The sequence below is a fragment of the Ambystoma mexicanum genome, chromosome 5q (assembly GCF_040938575.1).
Source record: "Ambystoma mexicanum isolate Mex_15411 chromosome 5q, UKY_AmexF1_1, whole genome shotgun sequence".
Taxonomy (NCBI): domain Eukaryota; kingdom Metazoa; phylum Chordata; class Amphibia; order Caudata; family Ambystomatidae; genus Ambystoma; species Ambystoma mexicanum.
In genome coordinates, this window is record NC_090933.1 from 578,234,047 (window position 1) to 578,259,301 (window position 25,255).

The following is a 25,255-nucleotide window of genomic DNA, read 5'->3' on the forward strand; positions in this document are numbered from 1 at the left end:
CAATATGTGGGGAGTGCTTTTTGGCACCGGGAAATAAACATTATTTGATATTGGTATGTAACTCCCATATCACTGCTTTCGCTTCCATGCCAGAGGTTTGAAACCCGGGAGCCAATCATCCTTTCAGGATGATAACATGATGATTACCATTACCTAGGACAACAACAACACACATAATTCCAGTGCTTAGAAGTAGGATGAATCTGGCGTGAACTGCTATATAAAAAGGCAGCAGCTTTATAATTCTAGAGTGGCTACTACTGACCACCTGCATGACTGTGAAGAATGGGACTCGACAGTGGGGCAGACACGGGCCAGGGGCTGGTGGAAGTGGCTCCAATATGTGTTTTAAGCGTCAGACCCTTCCTAACAACTTCTGCCTCCCACCCTCTGCCTTAATAGGTCCAAGAAAACAATCCGAAGTTGTTCTGGCTCTGTTGGCTACGAGAATAGTACACAAGTCACACTCCTTACCTCAGGCTCAGTGACTGACTGGCTGGCTGTTGGCTGGCTGCTGTCTGTGGCCGGCACTGGCACTGGGCACTGTCTGCACTGCTGGCCGCCTCAGTGCTGCCTGGTGGGTCCTCCTGTGTGGGCACTGGCACTGTCGGCCTCCAAGTGGTCCACCGGTGTGTGCTTGCACTGGGGCTAGCAGCATAATGGCGGGAGTATTGGGTGGGCAGGGGCAGCCTGCCCACCAGCCGAATTTTCATTGGGTTATTTCTTTGTCCACGGCGCCGGCGGCCCCGGGGCCCAGCCCAGCCCCCAGGCACAAGTTGAAGACAGTTGCTTTCAACTTTGCAAAGAAGTGTTACTTACTTCCTGCAAAGTTGAAAGCAAGTGTGAAATGTGTCACTGTGTTGTGTTCTGACAGTGCCGGGCCCGGCCCAAGCTCAGCGCCGCGGAGCCCTCAGCCCTGCAGGCTGCACGGGGTCAGGACTCGGAGGGAGGCAGGTGTTACAATTGCTTTGCAATTGCTTCAGCCTGCCTCCCCCACAGATCAAACAAGTAACGTTCTCTCTGGCCGCCGCAGGCCAGAGGCTCGTGAGCCGGCGAGCACACACACGGCACGGCAGGCGCACCGGCCCCCTGCAGTGGCTGCATGGCCGCCCCCCGCCGGCCTGGTGGCCCAGGCCCACCGACGCCGTTACGTGAATGAATCATGCACATACATCTGCATGCATCATAAATTATGATGCATGCATGATGCAATCATCAAAGCAAGGTAACATCTAGTGTTACCTTGCTGCTATGATGATTGTGCTGCAGACTCAGACAGTGCCGCCGGCGCGGCACCTCCCCCTCCTGGGCTGGCTCTCTGCCATGCCCTGCTGCGCAGCCCAGCCCTGATCCCAGGCGGCTGAACCCCCCCCCCCCAGAATACTCGCGACGCGAGCTCCGCACATCGCGGATCGGCGGCGCACTCACACTAGGCCGGCATTCCTATTAAAAAAAAAAAAAAAACATTTCTTTCAAAAAGAAAACCGGCCCAGAGGTGGCTGCCGGAAAACCGGCCCCAGGGGACCCCAAAGTCGATCGGCCACGGGCCGAAAGACCGAAAGGGCCAGTCCGACCCTGATGTGAGGGGGATAGCTATGGCCACAGAGTTTGGAGTACTGAGGGCAATCAGGAGGGATATTCATCAGGCTGAAGTTAAGCTGAAACAGCTGCAACACAAACACGCAGCCACTCGGTCGCCAGAGATACGTCAGAGTATAAAATCTGAGCTGGAATGCTTCCGTGAGGCGGCCCAAGGGGACATGTATTTATTTGATAAACTGGTAATGGCCAAGAGATATGGGAAGGCAGACAGTCCGGGCGGTTACTGGCAAGGCTGGTCAGGATGGAGTCGGGTAATGATAATATCACATATATTACAACCGTGAATGGGTCACTAGTACACACGAAAGTAGACATAAATAAGGTCTTCTGCTCCTACTACTTAATTGTATATCCGCAATCTGGTAGTGTCTCTCATGAAGACATTGAACAATACTTGCATTCGATCCCAAGCTCAAGCACTTTGCTGGAATCCCTGATGTCCTTGGAGGAAATGAAAGTGGCCATTCATGACTTGCCCAGAAGCAAAGCTCTGGGGTCCAACAGGCTAGTGGCTGAGTTCTACAGAGAGTTCCATGAGATACGTTCCTCAGTATTACTGCAGCTATCGGAGGAATCGCTGGCAAAGGGAATTCTACTGGACTCAGTAAGAGAGGCCATAATAATCCTTCATTTAAAACTTGACAAATCTTCGTAAGACTGTGTCTCTTATCGCCTATTATTCCTTATAAATATATACATGAAAATGTTTGCTAAAGTGATAGCCACATGGCTGCTGTCCCCAATTACCCATTTGATACATCCTGACTAGCTGCCTGGATTTATTCCAGGCTACTCCACAGCATTAAATGTGCATAGGCTGTATAATGTACTGTTTCGGATAAGGCCGTATGCATAGGCAGTCGCAATTGCCCTGGATATGCACAAGGCCTTTGTCACAGTCTCCAGGGCTTTCCTATTTAGGGTATTGGACATCTATGTGTTTGGGCATATTTTCAATGCTTGGATCAGGCACTTGTACACGCAACCATTTGCAAGAGTGTAGACGAATGGCGTATCTCCAGCATTGCAATTGGAGGGGGTACTCGGCAAGGATGGCCCCTCACTCCACTTCTCTTCACACTGATGATTGAGCCACAGTCTGATGTAATCAGAGACACATCCCAAAACTCGGGCATTCGACTGGGTGGTTCCCTGACAGAATGTCCCTCTATGCGCATGATATACTCCTATTCATCTGCAACCCAGGGGAGAAAGTGGAGGCGTTCATTGGAGAGGTGTTTGAATTTGGCAGATATTCTGGGTTTAAAATTAACTGGTCCAAATCAGAGGTATTCTCTCTGAGCTATCGGAGACAGAATCAAATGGGACAGGGTCTTGCAGAGTTTACAGATGTTCAATGGGGGCAATAAGTAAGTTGACTAAAGACAATTCTATCAATTCCAAATGTCAGCTAATATAGTAAAAATGCTTAATAGGCTGCATTATGCCCCAGCTAGAATTAAGTGGTTCAACTCAGAATGTACAGGCTGCTACCCCATGTACAGATCTGCTGATGCACATTTATTAAACAAGTTGTGAACATGTTCTGCCTTGTGATTGTACTGGGAGGAGGTCTGCCGAACACTGTCTAAAATATTGGGGGTTCAAGTTGAGGTATCCCCTGGAATATGCATGTTTGGGGTGGATGGTAAAATATCCATTATATAGCTCAGGTTTCTTAATCTTGGTCTACTGGCAGCTAATAGATACCTACTGTTAAGATGGAAGCATAAAAGCATAAAAGCCATCTCGCAATTGATAAGTGGTTTTCAGATGTACTGCGGGCAATCGATGCAGAGGAACTGTACATAGCGCTTCTGCCCGAGAGCTGCCGACCAAAGGATATATGGTCCGACTTCTGATGATTTGTCCTGGCATCAGTGGCTGCAGATGAAGAAGAAGGGCCTACTGAAGAAAGTTGAATTGGGGAACTGTATTCTTCTATGACCTAAAAACTTTGTGTATCTCTCTTATTTATTATCACTTTGTACCATTGGCTGGTAATGTATCGCAGAGTGCTTAAATACAATTATTTCTTTTAAAGTTCTTCAGCCTTTGGCTCGCTACACCCATCCCTGTGACAAAAGCCTGGAAGCTCGGTATCAACTTTAACTAACAGCTCTAATTCACTAAACCAATAGCATAGCAGCTTGCTCCGCTAGCTGCTAATTACAACTGCACTTAGCCCAGAGGATCCTTTCAGCCCTTGAATTACAACATAAAATCCATGTAATCCAGTTCTAGTAGCATGAACTACACATGAAGGCAGTCACACTCTAATAATCAAGAGTGCAAACATGTATCATTGTACCACTGACATAGCTCCCCACTCCTGGATTGACCATTACCTTTCACTCTTCTGCTTTTCCAGGGTTGTGCCTAAAGCCCATCCAACCACAGTCAAGCATGACAACCGTTTCAAATTCCAGCATATAATACAGATTATTACAGGCAATGTACTGCTTCTCCGTTGACATCTCTTCACCAAACTGTTCACTTAGAACTTTTGAAACTTAAATCACTGAAAATCTTGACATCCTGGCTCTCACCAAAAAAAACATAAAAACGTATTTATTAAACAAAAAAGGTGCTATGATAGCGAATTGGTTTTATGATGCAAGCCTAAAACAAACCTATTGAAGTTTTCAAAATTTGATGTGAGCTCAGAAACCCTACTGAATTCAGTATTACCATTTCCCATCTAAGGTAAAAAGCTGAAAATATAGCCACTGAATGTCAAGGACATGTTACTCCCAAGCCTAGGTCAAATTTACCCGTGCAGTTTGTGTTCCCCTGTGCTAGGTTCTTCCAAATAATAACCTAGAAAGACTTGATCAAAATTGTTATCAACTGAATACCTCCTCTCTCATCAGCCACCCTTTTGCATCTAACCCCAAAACAATTAATATGAATGCAATAACACCATCCTTTACCACGCTCATGCACTTCTCATTCATGCATACTGAAGTTCTTAATATCCACGAAAAGGTCACCATAGTGCCTCTACTGTAAAATCCCTTTGCAGGCCATACATTACTTTCCAATTGTCACCTAATCCTAAACAATCCAAAAATGATAACAAAACAGCTTTTGAAATAAATCAAAGAAGTAAAAAATGTTCACAGATTGTATAAGAATTCTGCCGTACTGCATTTCAAAGATGCAGTCCGCCCATCAAGGACAAAAACCACAGAACCCTGTTGCATGTAGTCTCGCATTCCCTAGGCTTATAAACATCCACAGGTTGGCTTTTTTACATTTTATTTTTGTTTATGGTATACATTATATCTTAAATGAAATAAAAATTCAGAATGAGAAGTAAAAAATGTAATGCAAAATAATATAACAAATACTCCTCACAATTACATCTCGATCAAATAAATACAAATAACATACTGTATAAGATATAATATAAAACTTAAAATAAAACAATGTTTTAAGCAAATGTGCAATCCTATCAGTCACTAAAACCTTGCTCTAAGACATTCAATTTCATCAGATGTCTAAAATCTTCTGTAGAATTGAATTCCCTCCTTCAACTACAGCTTCTAAATCTTTAAAAAAAATGTATAAGTAATCTAACCAAAGACAATGATGAATAAACCTGGATTCCACTCGTTAACCTATTTCACGCAATTCAGTCTGAACTTCAAATACCAAGTGCAGAACTTACTTGATGGAAATGTCTTTAAATACAGTCTTATTTCCCGCATTGGTGCATACAGGGAGTCACAATCTCAGTAAAGGTTTTATTTATCCAGGTCCCAGATGTCAGTAATATTATCCCGTCTTTCAATGTATTTCTTCATCACCAATTCAGAATCAGTACAGTTGAGATCCGATGCTGCCATAAAGGTTGCACAGCTTCTGCTGAAATTGTGCATATAATACGTTCGACTTTCTTCTCAGCATTTCTTCTAGATGATATCCCAAGCTATTACTTTCCATATTAGAGACCTTTTGGCAATGATTTCAGCAGGGCAAGTACGTCTTTCAAAATACAGACCTCCAAGAGGTTGAAATACTTTCTGTTGCTGAATGGTACCAATTTTGACCCATACAGTGCCATCGCTGATACATTGGCTCTGTAAAATTCAATCAGGGGAACAAGGGAGAATTCACACAGCATATTGTAATTACCATCATCAGAGAGGTGCATGACCTGAGTCTAGCCTACATGTTTTCTTCATGCCTAATGAGAGATTTCTTTGATGAAAAGATGTATCCAAGGAGGCACACTGAGTCAATCTCCCTAATTTATTCATTACTAATCGTCCACACAAACTGTTTTCTCTTTATTTGCCGATTTATGATAATCATCAGGGATTTATTAGAATTAAGTGTTAATTTGTGCTCTCTTAGATAAGAAGCCACACCGCTCAATAATTGTTGTAAGCCAAATGGAGTAATATCCTTCAGGAGTAGGTCGTTGGAATAAGCTATACAAGTCGCTCTCGATCATGGCAGTTTCGGTGCTAGTCCTCCTCAATCAACACTTGCATACCAAAGGTCGGCTACGTACCGATTAAACAAGGTTGGTGCAATGATACAACCCTGTTGAACTCCTTTTGACACTTTTATAGCACTCGACCAATCTAGCTCATTGTTCAGTCTCATGCTGGCGTGATTGTTGGAATATAGTAACTGCACCATGCGCATCAAGGCCGGATCTATTCCCCACCCAGCCAACTTCCCCCAATGACTGTTTCTATCAACGGTGTTCATGCTGAGGACAGATTGATGCTTATCAAGTACAGTGTTCTCCCTGTAACTCCACCTGACTCTGCCATACAGGTGGAAAATGCAAAGCTGCTCAATGTGGTTAAATCCCCCTCCTGTGCCCAGTTTGTTATGTGGAGATCCTTTTTATGGTTTCTGCCCACTTTGTAAGATCTTTCAATACAACATTTGCCAGTATTCTCAAGGAAATAACGAGATAGGTCTGTAACTGGACGGATCATCCCTCTTCCCTTTTTTTAAAATAGTAACAATAATTGCTTGGTTCCATGATTCAGGAACCCTTTCTGAGCTAATTACCTGTGTAAATAGGTTTGCTAACAACTCTGAATAAACCTCTGAATTATTATTTTAATGAACAGTTTGTCATTGCATTTGGACCACTGGATCTAGATTGCTTAAGCTTATCAATGTTGGTCTTTATTTCATCTTTATCAAACTCTTAAGACCAGCTCTCTTCTGTATTACTTTCTTCCTGAGAACTCTGCACAGCATCTTGTTCTTTACTTCAAAAAATTGAGGAGAAATGTCTTATCCAGCCCCCTTCTGCCAGACATGAGGATAGCTGAATAGTTTGGGCAGAGACTCTGTTTTCAGTGTCCACCAAATTGATCTGGCATCTTTTTTGGTCATTACTGCCAAGAACTCTTGATTTTCTTTACTGTATTTGTGAGTTCTATAATTCCTTAGCCTGTTTTTGTGGTTATACCTCAGGGACCGTATTTTCTCTTACTTTGTATACAATTACTACAACAATTAGATTTGATTAGCCTCCCTATTTTTGCTCACATAATATGTTTGTTTAAATTGACCACTATGTCCAAATTATGACCTTTGTCAGCTGCAAATATCTTCTTATTATTGTTGTTAACTGCATTGTTAATGTGTTGGAGAATTCTAATGGTTCACAATAAAAGAGCTTCTCTACCTTTGTTAACATGCCCCACCATTTAACTGCTTGCCTAATAACCTTGTCATTGTTTTTGTTAAACTATGCAACCCTATTTCCAGCCACGTTTATTACCAAGTCAGCACACAATGACTTCTCAACTTGCTTACTCCCTCCTGGCACCAGGAACATTGTTATTAGCATGGCATGATCACTAACGCCAGAATTCGCCAACTGAAAGCTACTTATATCACTATGTTTGACATTGGCTTAATATATGTAGTCAATAAGTCAGGTAGGCAGAGAGCTCAAGCACCTATTAAACTGGCTATTCAAATGATAAACATCCCATCTCGCAATAAATGTTGCCCAAATTAACTCATCCTTCTCCTTTTTCCCTTGCTCATTAGTTATCCTTTCTTCGAGCTTTTCCTGTGTTAACATTTAGTTCCTCAAACAATATGTCAATGTTTGAGCATGTAGTATTAATGTCTCCGGCTACAGTTATTGGTCTATGAGTATTTTCACTCTTCCACTCTAGAAATAGCTCTTCAAGTTCATTAATGACATCTTCTAACTCAGCACACAAAGGGTTAGAATAAATGTTTACTTCTAAGATACTAAGGGGCCAATTCATAGAATTCGGCGCACAAGTGGCGCACGCGGCTGGCGCACAGTGTGCGCGTGCGGTAGTCTGCGCCAGCCGCGTGCGCCGAAACACATTTCCGCGCACAGCGTATTCATGGATTCCAGCCACCAAAACCAGCCGTGGCGCACAGTGGCGCAGCGACCTTGCAGCAGCGCCAGTTACGCCCCCAAGAACGCCTTCCGCGCAGGGAAAAGCCATCAAAATCCCCAATCCAGCGCAAAGGGCTGCGCTAACCCTGTACCAGCACGGCAAGCGGGCTACGTGTATTCCAGGGGTTCGCGGGAAGTTTCACACGCGATTTCAGCAGGGTACGTGTATTTCAGGGGTGCGCGGGAAGTTCCACACGCGAATAGCCTGGGCGCGTGTATTTCAGGGGTGCGCGGGAAGTTCCACACGCGAATAGCCTGGGCGCGTGTATTTCAGGGGTGCGCGGGAAGTTCCACACGCGAATAGGCTGGGCGCGTGTATTTCAGGGGTGCGCGGGAAGTTCCACACGCGAATAGCCTGGGCGCGTGTATTTCAGGGGTTCGCGGGAATTTCCACACGCGAATAGCCTGGGCGCGTGTATTCCAGGGGTTCGCGGGAAGTTTCACACGCGATTTCAGCAGGGTACGTGTATTTCAGGGGTGCGCGGGAAGTTCCACACGCGAATAGCCTGGGCGCGTGTATTTCAGGGGTGCGCGGGAAGTTCCACACGCGAATAGCCTGGGCGCGTGTATTTCAGGGGTGCGCGGGAAGTTCCACACGCGAATAGCCTGGGCGCGTGTATTTCAGGGGTTCGCGGGAAGTTCCACACGCGAATAGCCTGGGCGCGTGTATTCCAGGGGTTCGCGGGAAGTTTCACACGCGATTTCAGCAGGGTACGTGTATTTCAGGGGTGCGCGGGAAGTTCCACCCGCGAATAGCCTGGGCGCGTGTATTTCAGGGGTTCGCGGGAAGTTCCACACGCGAATAGCCTGGGCGCGTGTATTCCAGGGGTTCGCGGGAAGTTCCACACGCGAATAGCCTGGGCGCGTGTATTTCAGGGGTGCGCGGGAAGTTCCACACGCGAATAGCCTGGGCGCGTGTATTCCAGGGGTTCGCGGGAAGTTTCACACGCGATTTCAGCAGGGTACGTGTATTTCAGGGGTGCGCGGGAAGTTCCACACGCGATTGGCCTGGGTACGTGTGTTTCGGGGTGCGCGGGTAGTTCCACACGCGATTGGCCTGGGTACGTGTGTTTCGGGGTCCCGTGAACTTTCACACGCGATTGGTTGGGATCCACGTGTGTACTGTCATCACGTGCAATGAGGGATACTCCCTCGCACGTCACGTCACAGACGCGCTCACGCGCTGAGGGCCTTTGGTCCAATGAAAATGCGTATGCGTGCAGACGCGCTTACGCGCTAAGGGCCTTTCCTCGAATTACACGCTGACGTGCAGAATTTTCACGTGCCTAATCACTCCGTATCAAGCTGGCCACGCGTAAGCACACGGAAGACCACGCTCCTGCCCAGAAGGCCGAACTACTGCCCCCCAGAGCCCCGAGCACGCTCCCACCTGCCATCTGCTGCTGCCTGACTGCCTGCTGCCCACGTGCCCTGCCATTTGCTGCCTGCACATCAGCCAGGGGTGCTGTTGGTGTGACCACCCCTGCTGGAACCAAAGACTCCCGACTGGGATTCCATCGCTCCACAGCCCAGCCCCAGGACCCAGTTGCCCACCCACTCCTGCCTCTGGGGTTGTCATGTCGGGGCCAACTCCATCTGTGACCACTGACAACCCCCGGCCAGAGAGGCAGAGGGGCACCAGCTTCAGTGCCACCGAAGTTGGTGTCCTGGTGGAGCAAGTCCTGGGCCAGTATGATGCCCTCTTCGGAAGTTGCCGCGCCGACAAGGAAGGACGGACTCGGATCTGGACTGACATCGTGACTGCCATCAACGCGGAGGGGGTGGCAGTCCGCGACTTCCAACATGTCAAGAAGCGCTGGGAGGACTTCAGGTCCAGGACCCTGACCAAGGCCCGGCGCCTCTTGAAGGCAGCGGATGCCAAGGGGCGCCGGGGCCACTTGTCGGAAGAACAGATGAGGGTCCTGGAACACATATCCCCAGCGCTCCACGTCCAGGTCCTTGAGAGGCAGACCCGTCTGGAGTCGAGCGGTGAGTGTACATGCATCCTGATTGTGAGCAGTGCGTGTGGTGATTGTTCAGTAGTGTGCAGGTTGCACATCTGTTTGTATGGGGTCGAGTATGGGTGCGGGTGTACAGGGCCGTGGGGCTGACACATGCGAGGGCTGTAATGTGTGAGACATGGATGGTGCCTGTGTGTGTGGGCTTGCATGCCAAATGCAGTTGTGTGGGCACACAAGTCTGTATGAATGTGTATGTGAGTAGACATGTCCGTGATGTCACGCATGTATGTTGTTTTCAGCTGATTGTATCAGCGCTGTGTACATGTGCATGTGTGTGTATTTGACAAGGGTGCAACAGTGATGCAACATGGATGCATGTGACAGCGGTATGTGGAAGCCTGATTGGCAGATGTGACATGGATGCCCGTCTGAACACTGCGACACTTAGCAGAGGTGTACACATGCATGCAAGTGTGGTGGTGTGTGTACATGTGTGGTGCACTTCCTGTGTTGCATGTGATGTCTGGCTCACCTTTGCCTGCTGATGCTGTTGTATGTGTATGGATGGTGTTGGCAGTTGCAACATGGCTGTGGTATGGCTCGTGTGTGCAAGTTGTAATGACATGTGTGTTGGGGATTGTGATGACATGTCAGAGGTTTGCCAATGCCACTCATGTACAACTGTCATGTGTGTATGTGTACATTGTACAGTGCCCTGATGCCTGTGTTTTGTTTCTCCCTGTCTGCAGCGTCAACTGATGAAGAGGGCGGAGAAGGTGCTGTGGAGCACAGCGGCGGGGATCCCACCGCCAGCCGGAGACGCAAGGCCCGGCTCCCCTCCCAGGTTGTCATCTCGTCGGGGAGTGAGGAGTCCGGTGCCGCGTCCCAGGCCGCAGCTGCCGGGGGGAGGTCCAAGAGGCGGAGGTTGCAGTTGGACTCCTCGGCAGCAGAAGGGGCAGCTGGGACCCCACAGGGCCCATCGGGGGAAGATGGCACAGAGTCATCCAGGTTGGTGGGGGGTTTGGTGGAGGAGGAGGCCGTGCAAGCACCGGAGACGGGGTCTGGGGGTGGGGATCCCACTGGTGCTAGTGGTGCAGTGCAGGACCAGGGACAGGAGGCAGCACAGGCCGCCGCGGAGGTGCCTGTGTGCAATCCTGTCCCTGATCCTGTCCCTGCATCATCTTGCACCAGCAGGGATGCCCATGTCCAGACCAGTTTTCAGGCAGGGGATGAGCTGACGTCAACTGGCCTTCCCCTGCCTGCGGACGTGGCTATCCAGGCCCGGGTTGAGCCTGTCCTGGCTGGAGTGGCGTTGCGTCAACGGGCCATGCGAGGCGACCTGCAGTCTTTTCATGAAGAGACTGCAGGTCATCTCGAATGGCTCGTTGACCACGTCAGCCTGCTGGGACAGGTCACCCAGGCCGGATTCCTCCGTCTGATGGGGCTTGCCACGACCCCCTCCTCAGCTGGACCCCCTACGCGCCAGTCGTCCTCTGTGCCATCTTCCCACCCATCAGTCACCTGGGTGCCCTGTGGAGCTGCCTCTGACGGTGCGGCCAGGCTGGTGGAGGAGGCATCCCTGCCACAGTCGGGAGTCGGACGTCCAGCAGGGGTGGCCACGTCAACGACTGCACCCCAGCCGGCGGAGGATGTGCAGGCAGCAGGAGGCAGTGCAGGGGCAGAGGCACAGCAGCAGCAGCTCCATGGTGGGAGCCATGAAGGCTCGGGGCCTTCGACATCGGAGGGGCAGGCATCGGCCGGAGGGCAGGAGGACCCAGGACAAAAAGTGTCTTCCGTGTGGCAGCGGTTGGGCCACGCCATAGATGCGGAGCGGCAGCGGGCGGAAGAGGCACGGCTCTCAATGGTCAGGGCGGAGAACTCCATGCAGAGGGCCCTGAGGCGGGTCGAGTGCCTCGAGGCAATCCGCAGGGCTTTGGAGGTGGACACGTCGACGGCCCTGCGGACCCTCGGGGCCATGGAGGAGGACCGCCTCCGGGACATAGAGGAGGAGTTCGATGATGCCCTGGCCCGGCACATCCAGAAGTGAGCCGTGGAACTAGCCCGCTGCCCTTGTACATAGTTATGTAGGTAGTGTTAAGTTTCATTTTTGTTTTTATTTCATTTGGACCTTTTGGACATTGGCCACTTTTTTGTATATAGTTTTTTTTATTGGTTAGTGTAGTTAGTTAGGTTTCCTTTATTTTGTTGGGATGATGGACCCTGGCTTCTTGCTTTGTACATAGTTGTGGACTTGTACATACTTTATTTTTTAAAATTATCCATGGATCAATGGCTTATGTTTTTTTTTCACATTGGATTTTGTTTGGTGGACATTGACTTTGTAGTACATTACTTTGGATTTCTATATTCTTTGATTTTTTCTTTTTTTTGGACGGACATGCTTCTTTTCATTTTTTCCATTCACATTTCAGTTTCTTCATTTTTGTTTCTATTCATCTTTCCTTTAATACATTATTTATTGGTTGCACTTCAATGTGTGGTGTCTCATTGTTTTCATGCATTTCATGTTATGTGTTTTGAGATTCACTGACACCCATTGGGTGTATGTGAGGGACATGTGTTTGTTTTGGAACTTGCAATTGGTGTTCTGTGATGTAATTGCAGAATATGAGTGGGTGGATGCAATACTCGGGTGGGTGTTTTGCATTTGGGGGCTGACCATAGAGACCAGGGATCTGGACTGTGATGACATGTTGGGTGGGGAACATGAGTTGGACATGGGTGGGGGCCTGCTGGCAGGTGCCCCACAGTGCTGGGGGGTGGGAGACATGAGTGGGGGCCTGGTGGAGGGTGCCCCTGGATGCTAGGGGGTGGGGGTGCAGGGGGACATGAGTGGGGGCCTGGTGGAGGGTGCCCCTGGATGCTAGGGGGTGGGGGTGCTGGGAGACATGTGTGGGGGCCTGGTGGAGGGTGCCCCTGGATGCTGGGGGGGTGGGGGTGGTGGGAGACATGGGTGGGGGCCTGCTGGCAGGTGCCCCACAGTGCTGGGGGGTGGGAGACATGAGTGGGGGCCTGGTGGAGGGTGCCCCTGGATGCTAGGGGGTGGGGGTGCAGGGGGACATGAGTGGGGGCCTGGTGGAGGGTGCCCCTGGATGCTAGGGGGTGGGGGTGCTGGGAGTCATGTGTGGGGGCCTGGTGGAGGCTGCCCCTGCACTGCTGGGGGGTGGGGGTGCAGGGGGACATGCGTTGGTGGGCAGTAGTGCTAGTTGATATGTGGGTTGGCTGGTGGGCATGGCCATGGTGGATGGGGTGCCTGCAGGACATGTGCTGGGTAGGCCCCTGTGGTGTGAGCCACCTGCAGGGGCCGTGGAGGGTGTAGAGGGTACACCTGGGAGGACCCACACGTGCAATTCACGTGTGCTGCTCCCCGCGCACCCCCGAAATACACGTACCCCGCTCAATCGCGTGTGGAACTTCCCGCGCACCCCTGATATCCACGTACCAGGCCGAATCGCGTGTGGAACTTCCCGCGCACCCCCGAAATACACGTACCCCGCTCAATCGCGTGTGGAACTTCCCGCGCACCCCTGATATCCACGTACCCGGCCAAATCGCGTGTGGAACTTCCCGCGCACCCCCGGAATACACGTACCCCGCTCAATCGCGTGTGGAACTTCCCGCGCACCCCTGAAATCCACGTACCCGGCCAAATCGCGTGTGGAACTTCCCGCGCACCCCTGATATCCACGTACCAGGCCGATTCGCGTGTGGAACTTCCCGCGCACCCCCGGAATACACGTACCCCGCTCAATCGCGTGTGGAACTTCCCGCGCACCCCTGAAATCCATGTACCCGGCCAAATCGCGTGTGGAACTTCCCGCGCACCCCTGATATCCACGTACCAGGCCGAATCGCGTGTGGAACTTCCCGCGCACCCCCGGAATACACGTACCCCGCTCAATCGCGTGTGGAACTTCCCGCGCACCCCTGAAATCCACGTACCCGGCCAAATCGCGTGTGGAACTTCCCGCGCACCCCTGATATCCACGTACCAGGCCGAATCGCGTGTGGAACTTCCCGCGCACCCCCGAAATACACGTACCCCGCTCAATCGCGTGTGGAACTTCCCGCGCACCCCTGATATCCACGTACCAGGCCGAATCGCGTGTGGAACTTCCCGCGCACCCCCGAAATACACGTACCCCGCTCAATCGCGTGTGGAACTTCCCGCGCACCCCTGATATCCACGTACCCGGCCAAATCGCGTGTGGAACTTCCCGCGCACCCCCGGAATACACGTACCCCGCTCAATCGCGTGTGGAACTTCCCGCGCACCCCTGAAATCCACGTACCCGGCCAAATCACGTGTGGAACTTCCCGCGCACCCCTGATATCCACGTACCAGGCCGAATCGCGTGTGGAACTTCCCGCGCACCCCCGAAATACACGTACCCCGCTCAATCGCGTGTGGAACTTCCCGCGCACCCCTGATATCCACGTACCCGGCCAAATCGCGTGTGGAACTTCCCGCGCACCCCCGGAATACACGTACCCCGCTCAATCGCGTGTGGAACTTCCCGCGCACCCCCGAAATCCACGTACCCGGCCAAATCGCGTGTGGAACTTCCCGCGCACCCCTGATATCCACGTACCAGGCCGAATCGCGTGTGGAACTTCCCGCGCACCCCCGAAATACATGTACCCCGCTCAATCGCGTGTGTCACTTCCCGCGCACCCCCGGAATACACGTAGCCCGCTCATTCGCGTGTGTAACTTCCCGCACACCCCCGGAATACAAGTACCCCACTCAATCGCGTATTTTACTTCCCGCGGCGCCACTTTTTTGATGCGCTGGGACTCTACCGCCTGCCTTCGTGTGGCGGACGTGTTTCAGCTTGTGCGCGGCTTTGGCTGTGCGTGGGTTTGCCCTATTCCATTCCATGGATACGTGTGGTTCGTGTGCGTGTGGGCGTTACCTCTGCTTCCGTGCAGTGCATCCCCAGTTACGCCCTTATTTTCGCGTGTTGTTCCCCATTCCGCGCGTTACGCCCCATGTCCCGCCCACTTTCTGCTGTGTGCGCTGAGGTTGTGCGCTTTCACTGTGCGCGTCGCGCACCGTCGCGCACGCCTTTCGCGATGTTGCAGTGACTTGTGCGCCATGCACGGGTTTGGCGCACATCGCGCGGTGAACACGCGCAGGGACTTCCATGAATCGCACGCGTGCGCGTGCGCCTGTTTTTTTCCGCTTGCGCCTGCTTGCGCCTACTTGCGCGTAGATTTTCGGCGCACGTTTGTTCCATGAATCGGCCCCTAAATGCATTATTCCTATATGGTCCTCAACAATTGTTGCCAACAGCGCATCAGAGGAATTCCTAAGCTTTTGAATGATCCTTCCCTGAATGTTTTTAACTGCCGTCAGCATTCCTCCATATTGTGTTCCTTTCTTTCCTTTTTTGGCGTTTTTAACATCCACCATGAAACCATCTTACACTGGCGTGATGTTCAACCAGGTTTCTTGAATCAGCACCAAGTCATAACCCGAAAAACACATTACCCATTTCTAAATTTAAAAAACTGTTGTGACCCCGTGAATTCCAACTGAGCAGTTTACACTCTTTTCCCCAAAACCGGGTCTAGTCCAAACTGTGGTTGCCAATGAGGTTGCCAGCCAGGCCCAACTCGCTGATTCTTTATCAAATGAGACTTGCATCTGTCCCTGGTAATCACATGTGCATTTTATGTTTCTGTTTTATTTCCCTGCAGTCAATGATGTCTCAGACGAGTCATGCATCTCCTTCATATCACCGGCACAGTAACTTTCATGACTCCTTTTCAATATGTTTCCATCATTTTCTCGTACTAACTTTTTATGAATTTTGAATAAAAATGCACTGCATAATTCCCCATATAAGAATCGTCAAACAGATGCACAAACTTTAAATCTGAGGAAGAAACATTTCTCAGCTCAGGTATGTTATGATATGATATGATATGATATTGTATTTATATCGCACTCATACACAGGTGTTTCAGAGCGGGACAAGGCAAGGGAGGAGAAGAGGGTAGAACAAAACAATGATCTTACCAGGCCCAGTGACATTGGGAACATGGGAGAGGGGAGGGGAAAATGCATGGAAGGTAGGGAGAAAGTGGAAAGTGCAGAGCAAAGGAGAAACATGATAAACAATAATAAAATAAATAAATAATAAAATCGGCACAAAGTGGTAGTGCAGCCAAGTGGCAAGTGCTAGGTTTGAGGCAGCAGATCAGGTGGGTCTGATAAGTGCAGGAGGGAAAAAAGGGGGGTGGGGGCTGTATGGGTACAGATACAAACCCCAGTGCAAGGGGTGGCCCGGAGACAGTGCGGTAGGGTGGCTGGGGTGTCCCAGTGCAAGGTGCCAAGAGAAGGCAGATAAGCATAGGAGAGGGGGGCAAAGGCAGAAGCAAAGAGAAAAGTCTTGAGGTGCTTCTGGAACCTGAGATGGTTTTCCTCAAGTTTTAGAGTGGCATGGAGGCTGTTCCAGAGGGAGGGCCCAGCCGAAGACAGAGATTTACCCCCAGCTCATTTCTTTGAAAAACGACTGACCCTGAGGGAGTTAGAGGAGGAGGAGCGAAGAGCTCGAGAAGGCAAGTTATTTACGGAGGGATAGCTGAAGATATTTTGGACCCAGGCCCCAGAAAACCTTGTGGACAATGCACAGGGTTTTAAATTTAATCCTTGCATCCACTGGGAGCTAATGGAGAGATTTCATAACTGGAGAGATACGATCCCAGGGCTTGAGGGCAAAGACAAGTCTTGCAGTCCTGTTCTGGATTGGTTGCAGAGGGCGGAGAGAATAGGCAGGTAGATTTAGAAAGATTTAGAAAGAGGCTGTTACAATAATCCAACCTAGAGAGAACCAGAGCTTGGGAGACAGTGAGCTTCTGGGGGAAAGAGAGGAAAGGTAGACTACTTCTGAGGAGGTGCAGTAGGACGTTTGACTTTTTAGAGACCTCAGAGATGTGGGCAGAGAAGGAAAGTGTCAAATCAAAGATGCCCGAGGTTCTTACCCTCGCAGGTGGGGGTAGGAGGAGGACATAGGGAGTCCAGCCAGAGAGTGAGGGGAAAGGATGGAGAAGGTGTCCCGATGAGGAGGATTTCAGTCTTGATGGCGTTCAGACAGAGATAGTTAGCGGAACACCAATCTTGAATGGCAGTAGGGCAGTCAGAGATGAGAGAAGGAGAGGAGGTGGACAAGGGTAGCCTGAAGATAAGTTGAGTATCGTCAGCGTAGCACTGGAAATTTGAACAGAAAATGGCAATGCAGTGGGCGAGAGTTGCCAAGTATAGGTTGAACAGCCAGGGTGAGAGGTTAGATCCCTGGGGAACACCACACGTAGAGAGGGAGATAGATGATACGAAGGACCCAAGTTTGACCTGGGAGGGTCTGTCAGAGAGGAAAGAGGTCGGCCAGGCCAGAGCCTGATCAGTGATACCGAGGTTATCACGGAGATGTTTGAGCAGGAGGAGCTTAGTTACATTGCCTGTCACAGGATGGTGCATACATTTGAATACAATGTGTAGTACAGTATATGAAACAGTACAGACATTTGCCATTCGAGGAGCATGGAAGGTATAACTGATCAGATACATGAACAAGGGTCAGACTTAACATTGCGTATATTTATGGAACGGCTACGGCTATGGACAAACAGGTCCAGTGTATAAGTTGGAGTAGTAATGTTAGGTGCAATGGTTGTCAGGGTAGAGTGGCAGTGGGAGGGAGATGTGGTTATGGGTCATTAGTGCGAAGCCATTTGAGAGCATCGAATCTAAATCTGGCATAGGGAAGGGGACGTCTGAGGTCAATTGGGAGCCATGCTATGGTTGACCGTGTCAAAGGCAGAAGAGAGATCGAGTAGGATAAGGACAGAGGGAATGTTAGCAACCAAGGTATGTTAGCAAATAAGGGCAATATTCTTGCCCTATTAACAGGTATGTTTCTTTCTTCCAAAACCAGAGATTCAAAAATGATAGGCTCTGATGTATTTTGGTCATCATCTGTTGGACTATTGGTGTGACCCCTCTCATTACACTGCACAACCTGCCATCCTTTTAATGATGTTCCATAACCATCATTAATCTGTCTTCATGATGTATCATTGGCCCCTTGAAATAACATCACTAACAAATTCAATTCACCTATTAACCGCAAATTATTTCTGTCCCTCTTCACAATCACTGTCTTTGTCACTGTCCTCGTTGGCTGACTGAAAGCATGTCTTTATGCCTTTCGACTTTGTTCCCTTCTTTTTCTACTTTTTTTCTATTATTGATTCTCTACTTTTTCTGTTTGTTCTTCGTGCTGCTCTCTTTCATGTTGCATCAAGTGGTTTTCATGTTCTTCCTCTATTGCCTCTGTTCTCTGTTCTACCTATTGTTGTGTGTCTAGGATGACTATTGGGTCAGAAAGTTGCACCTCATAATCTCTGCCATCAAATTCTGTCTGATGGGTTACATTTAGAATGTTCCTTAAAAATGATTGAGACCCCATGTTTGTTGTTTTTGACAGGCCTTTCATGTTTTCCATTTTCCTTACAATGCAGGTACCCATCTATTTCTTTCCTTGCCCAGCCGGCGGCTCAACATCGTTAGCCTTTTCCTGCTCCGTCGAGTTCAAAGTCGCCTCAACTGACATCTGGCCTGTTCTTTCCCCTAACTCCCGTCTAGGTGCCACTCCCACCATATCTATAGTACCATGTCTGTTGGCATGGCCACATCTCAATAGCCTGCCACTCAGTCCCATTAGTATACTTGTATTTGATCTAACTTACAAGATAACGGTGTCGTGGCGCCTGATAAAAGATTGTAGAACTATATTCAATGCTACTGGAGGGCTATTTCCAACTTGTGAAGCTTCTTGATTGAATGTTTCCTCTCCTTGGAATGGGATGGATGGTATTTCCTCCAACACATTGTGCTCCTGCACGTTATCCACAACAGGTGTATAGCAGTCCATCCTTTCACAATTTTCCAGGGACTCAAACAAATTAGGAGAAACACTAAGCCTCTATGGAGCAATCTACAGAGCCTGAATTTCATCCTCCAGGATAATACTCAAACCCAACAAAGATGTATTTGCACATTTTTCTAGGTCTCTTAATACCGGACCGGAGATTTCAATTCCTTCATAAATATCAATTTCTGCATCCAACCTCACTGAGTCAGGGACTGATAGAAAAGCCTGGCTGCGTAGTTTTGATTGTACCTGCAGAAAAAATGAAGTAATCTTATCCAGATTTCCAGGCTTAGTCTTCATTCTTTCCGACCTTAAATGTAATGTTACTTCCTTATCAAGAGGGGTGGGTTCAGAGCTTTGCAAATTTGATTTCTCTGCCTTTCCCCTCATTTTCTTTGAGCAGGTAACCACAAAAAAAAGCAAGATGTTACTCACTCAGATATCCTCCTTGAAAGTGGGCCCCCAGCAGGCCATACATGCACAGAACCAGGGAATACCCAAAATTGCAAAGCCAGATGTACAAGTAATTGGGCTCACGAAATGTGGCAAACAGCACTTGCCCTTTATTCCACAATAATGAGTCCCCTCTTTAAATTATCAACACTTTCCATAGCCATACAGCAGAGCGCAAAAATGGGCATGAATAGCTGAACAGCTCAAAGGGATTGTCCCCACAGTCACTGTTTAGCTCTCAGAGCTACCATCACTGATTTCTTTAATGCCTGCCAACAATTAGAACTTGTTAACATATACCAGCACAAAAGAAATGCTAGGATTACTCACTTTAGAATCTGCAAAGGCCTGAGCGACATGTCAAACTTAAGTGGACCAAACATCAGCTTTCCTGCCTCCGTCCTCCAGCTGACTGCTGACTCCCACTATGCTTGACTTAGCGGTCCGGTTCACAGCGGCCAGTTGTTTTTAATTAGTTAAGGAAGAGCCTCTGTTCCACTCACGGCAGGGCTTCTAGGATATTCTCCATACCGTACTGCTCATTCTGATTAGCTCTGTCGACAGCCACTGCTCCATTTCATCTTTTCTGAGGGACCAAGTCTCTTCCATGCAACTAGGGCTTCCCTTTCTTTTCTGTCTTCTTCACTTCCTGCAGAGGAAAGCACTTTGGGTATATTGCAAGAAGATGAAAGTCATGTGTTACCTTGACCAGGATTGAAACCCTTAAAGCAGGTTTGCATTTATCAATGAACCTGTGGACCTTTATCTCTAGAACGCATTCTTCTTTGACTCCTTTTGGGCCTACAATACAAGAGGATTTTTTTTAGAAACTGTTGGGAGTGCAATCCTTTCTACGGTCCACCAGTTGTGAGGTGACGACAGCCTCACCAAGGCAGAGGGAAACTCTGTCCCTTAACCACCCCTAAAACACATTGGGAGTGCCTTCTGTTGGACCAAGGCCAGCACCCTCTGCCAGCTGCACCAGTACTCAGTCTCCTCCATAGAAGTTAAGGACGCAGGTGCCAACTAAAGTCCCCAGAATTGAACTGAAGAGGAAAAGGGCTAAGATAGTTTCTGAGCCCCTGGATCAGAACTCGCAGCACCAGAGAAGCCTAAGCAGCTGGATTCATGTGTTGTGTTGCTACAAATGGCCTTCGAACCAGAAGTTGCCAATGCTCGAACCTCATCTAACCAACAATACCCATGGTGGAACTCATGCTGAACATCAAGCCCATGTTTGAACATGTTCCCTTGCGCAGGCTAAGCTCGTTACCTGCTCTGGCTTAATCAAGAACTTGCAGCTGCAGAAGTATTCATACTGCCCTGTCTTGAAAAGTGCAACTGACCACAAGCATCATCTTCCTCGACCCAAGCTTGACGCTGAACAGATGCTCATAGCTTCATCAAGCTGGACCATTCAAACGCTGCATCAAAGCAGACTGAGCTTAATTGCTCAACAGAGTCGATTCTGACTATCCATCTGTACACTGCAGCACATCCAACCCTGGTTCAACCCACATACACAGCCCTGATAAGCCTGCGTTGATGCATGCAAACCAACCAAGAACACATTCGGGTACATTTGTGAGGTCCTGCTCCGATGCGCCACTTTTGGGACCCTAGAGACTGATATGCCACCCATTTTCACCTTATTATGCAATGAAATATCCTTTTTAAATGACTGTGTTGCAATGTACTGCCTTTCGCCCCTGCTGCATTACCCAGAGTGCATACTACATCTGCATTCTGCATTCTCTGTGTTAGTTCCACAAGGGTGTTATTTTTTTTTGTTCTAACCCAGTTATATTGCTGGTGTTATTAATTAAAATATACATATTTTACAGAACCTTGATTGGATATTCCTTTATTTTGTATTATATTAATATTGCTGTTTGGGCTGTTATTGTCATCACATTCAAACCCTTCTCACAGGTATAACCTACTCTTAACCCACGTTAACAGAAAAGACTAAGGGGGTATATCTCTTTACTGTGTTCTTCTGTTCGTTTTAAGTAGTGCGAGGGTGAGTAGGCGGGCTAGCCACAAACTTTCATGTACTTCTAAGGGCAATAATTTGCTGTAGGAATTGGGCAGTATTGGTGGTCTGGAATCTTTTTTCTTCAAACCTCCCTTAATATATCCTGGGCATCTTGAGGTTGATGCCCAACTAAATTGGATTGAACACTTTGGAAGCTTAGGGTTCCTGTCACACAGCAAACAATGCCAATAGTGATAACTAGTCCCAAGTTGCCAATTCTTTGCTACCAAGCTCCTTAGTAGTTTCCTAAGCATCTGATTAAATATTTCCACTAATGCCAGAGAAGTCCTTATAGAGGGGAAAAAGGGGCACCGGGTCCCCACCTTGGAGGGGGCCCACAATGCTGCCTTACCTGAAGAAATGGTTTCCCATTATTCTTCTAATGTAGAATAGCACATGCCAGGATATTAAAGGGTGCTGCTGAGTCTCTAATCCAAGGGTGCACAGCATATGTCCTGCGGGCCAGATGCGACTGTTCGCATCAGGATTTATGAGACGTTCAAGAAGAAGGCGCTGCCGTTTGTTGTCATTTTCTCTCTAAACGTTAGAGAGCAAACACAGCAACACAGAAATAAGAGGCTGACACTTTCATTCTCATTTATTTTTTATACATCTAAGAGAACAAAATTGCCAAAGCAAGTGAAAAAAAACATTGCAGGCATTGCTTAATTTGTACCATGATAAAGGTCTACAATGTTTTCGACAAATGGTCAATGTCAAGTGGGTGCCAACTTGACTAATTTAAATTGCATTGGCTTTTTTAAACATTTGAAAAATGTTTATTCAGATGATTGTATTTTATTTTTGGTAATGTAGGTGTACAGCATGACACATAGTTGACATGGAACATGGTATTGGATAAGGGAAACTACAATGTCATTTTTTTAAAGCCCCTAAAATAAAACACAATCAAAGTTAGGTGAAGAGTACACCTCAAGATTGTGGGTTATTTTGTCAGCATCTGTTTGTGAACCACAAGCCTTAAGTACTTTCTTCTAATACATATTAGTTTATGTTTTCATTGTGTTCTTATGAAATATTAGATCATTTTCTCAGAAAGAAAATAGAGCAATATAGTCAATAAGTATATTTCAAAAAGCGCGTTGTCTCTCGCTTCATTTTGAAAACATTTTCGGGCTCAAAAAGCCTGCAGTATCCTTAGTCTGGCCCACCACTGAAGACCATCAGATTACATACCACCAGCCCTCCAGTGCACCCCTGCCTACCACGTGTCTGTTGTTTACAAGTGCATTCTGCTTGGATTTTGTGTTCAAAATTACTGTAGCATTCTCACCTTTACGTTGTGACTATATTGATCATGTGCAATAGCCAAAATTTAAATAATCATTGATACATTTGAGTGCAGAGATGGTTCAGAAGATAGCCCAGTGTGTTAAGTACTCATTGCATAGATCTGTGTTCATATGCAAGATTACCAAATTCCAGCAAGGGCGACTCAGCTTTCCTATGTCTGAAGCTGATAAGATCTGTGGATATGTACTTTTTTTGTAGCAATATACCTGCACCAGATAGTGGTTGCTATGAAAACAAATAAAGCATCAATGTGGTGAAGGTCTAGAAATTGATTTGTTGAGCTGGGATCTCGTCAAATCTAGAGAGCCGCCCCCAATGATGAACATAAAGTGTTATCTGGGGATCTAAGAACGGGAAACCTCTCTTCATCTCACGCTCAGTGAACTCCACCACTGAGGCTATAATATTCTGCCTGGTAGCTAAAGATCGATTTGCGACATTTACATCAGGTTGGTACTTGCTCAGAGCCTGGCGAAGAAGAGCCAAATATGTGAAATAGTCCTATGACACCATGATGAACTGAGAAAGTTGGTCTTTGAGATTATATGAAATATCCCGTCTTTGCATTATAGAAGGCACCCCCTACTTAAATTGTTTGAATTGATCATTGTATTGAATTTCCACATGGGTCCTTTTATATGGAAATTATTTTCTCCATGCACATTAGCACTTTAGTGGACTCCACAGTGAGTTATTGCTATTAATGTATGTATTTATTTATTTATTGGATAGGTGTATGGCACCTATACATCAGGAATTCTTTCCAGGCACCACAAGACAAAAGGGGAGGGGGAACAGGGGAGGATAAAACAACAAGATACCGTCCTACTAGGCCTTGTGACATTCGGATAGTGCAAGTGCAGTCATTAAAGTGCATGTGGGAGAAGAGGTCCCAGGGTTGAGGCAGGGTAAGCACTAGAGGAGCCCATGGAGGGCAGTGTCCAGGGAGGCAGGGGTATGGCTAAGTGCGTGGAGCAGGGCTGGACCAGACGCGATAAGCTAGTTGGGAGAGGTGCCCGAAGGCAAGTGCTCGTAATTGGGTATTGCAGAAGACTGGTAAGGGGGTGGCCTGGTCCCAATAGAACACAGAACGGACCAGGCAGTCAGTCATTGCAATGGAGGGACAATTAGCAGGGGAGGGAAGTAGGAGGAGAAGAGGAAAGTCTTGAGGAGTTTCCATAACTTTAGGCGATCCGGCTCAAGTCTGAGACGGGCAGGAAGGCCATTCCTGATGGAGGCTCCTGCTGAGGAAAGAGATATACCCCCCACTCTCTGCTTGGAGAATCGATTGACCTGCAGAGAGTTAGAGCTAGAAGACCAAAGGACTCTAGAAAGGAGGTATTTAGGAATGGAAAATTGATGTAGCATGGTCCCAGGCCCCAGAAATCCTTGTGGATGATGCAGAGGGTCTTGATTTTGATCCTTGCAGCCACCGGGAGCCATTAGAGAGATTTTAGGGCTGGAGAGATGCAGTCCCTGGGATTGAGGCCAAGGATAGGTCTGGCAGTCCTAGTCTGGATTAGTTGGAGAGGACATAGGGTAGAAAGAGGCAGATTGAGGAAGAGATTGTTGCAGTAGTCCAACCTGGAGAGAACCAGAGCTCTTGAGACATTGAGTTTCGGGGGAGAGGGGGTGAGAAAAGGAGGAATGTCTATGAGGAGGTAAAGCTGAAAGTGGGCCTTATTGGTAAGGTCTGTGATGTGAGGTGAGAAGGAGAGAGAGAGGAATTGAAGGTGAGTCCTATGTTTTTTGTCTCACAAGTGGGTGAAGGTAGAGGGCCGAAGAAGGGCGGCCAGAGATTAGGAGGGAACAAAGGGGCAGGAGTTCCAATGAGAAGTTTGTCAGTCTTATTGGCATTCAGACAAAGATCATTTGCAGCGCGCCATGCATGAATATCATTCAGGCAATCGGGAATCACAGAATGAGAGGATGTAGAGGAGGGCAGGTTACAGGAAAGTTGTGTGTCAACTGCATAACCCTGGAAATGCAGGAAGAAGTTTGAGATCAAGTGGGCAAGAGAGACAAGGGGGTGCACAAGGGAGTGCTTGACAGGTTGTGGGAAGGACCCAGTGGCAACAGAGTGGTTTCAGAACTCAGCCAAAGAGGGAGCGAGGGCGGCAATATTGTACTTGATAATTCTAGAGGAGCTGGGAAACACTTGTTTGGAGGAGACTTTCATGAAGCAAACAGTCTTGGTAACCTCATCAGGTGCAATGGGTGAGAAGGAGGAGAGAAGGAGGACGGGGGGAGAGGGCCCAAGAGAGGTCTGAGTGCAGGTGGCAGAGTTTTGGTTGAGAAGTGGGAGGCGAAGGCCATGCAGAGGATCTGGCAAGGAAGAGGAGAAGCAGATACTGCAGTAGGATTGGCAAGTTCATTGCAGATTTTGTAAAAGTTCAGCTCTGTTGTTGGTGAACCCCAAGCAGCGGGTTTGGATATAGGCCCACTTCTTGGACTAGATGGAGAGTCGGTAATGCCTTTGGAGCAGGCGGCAGGCCAGTTAGTT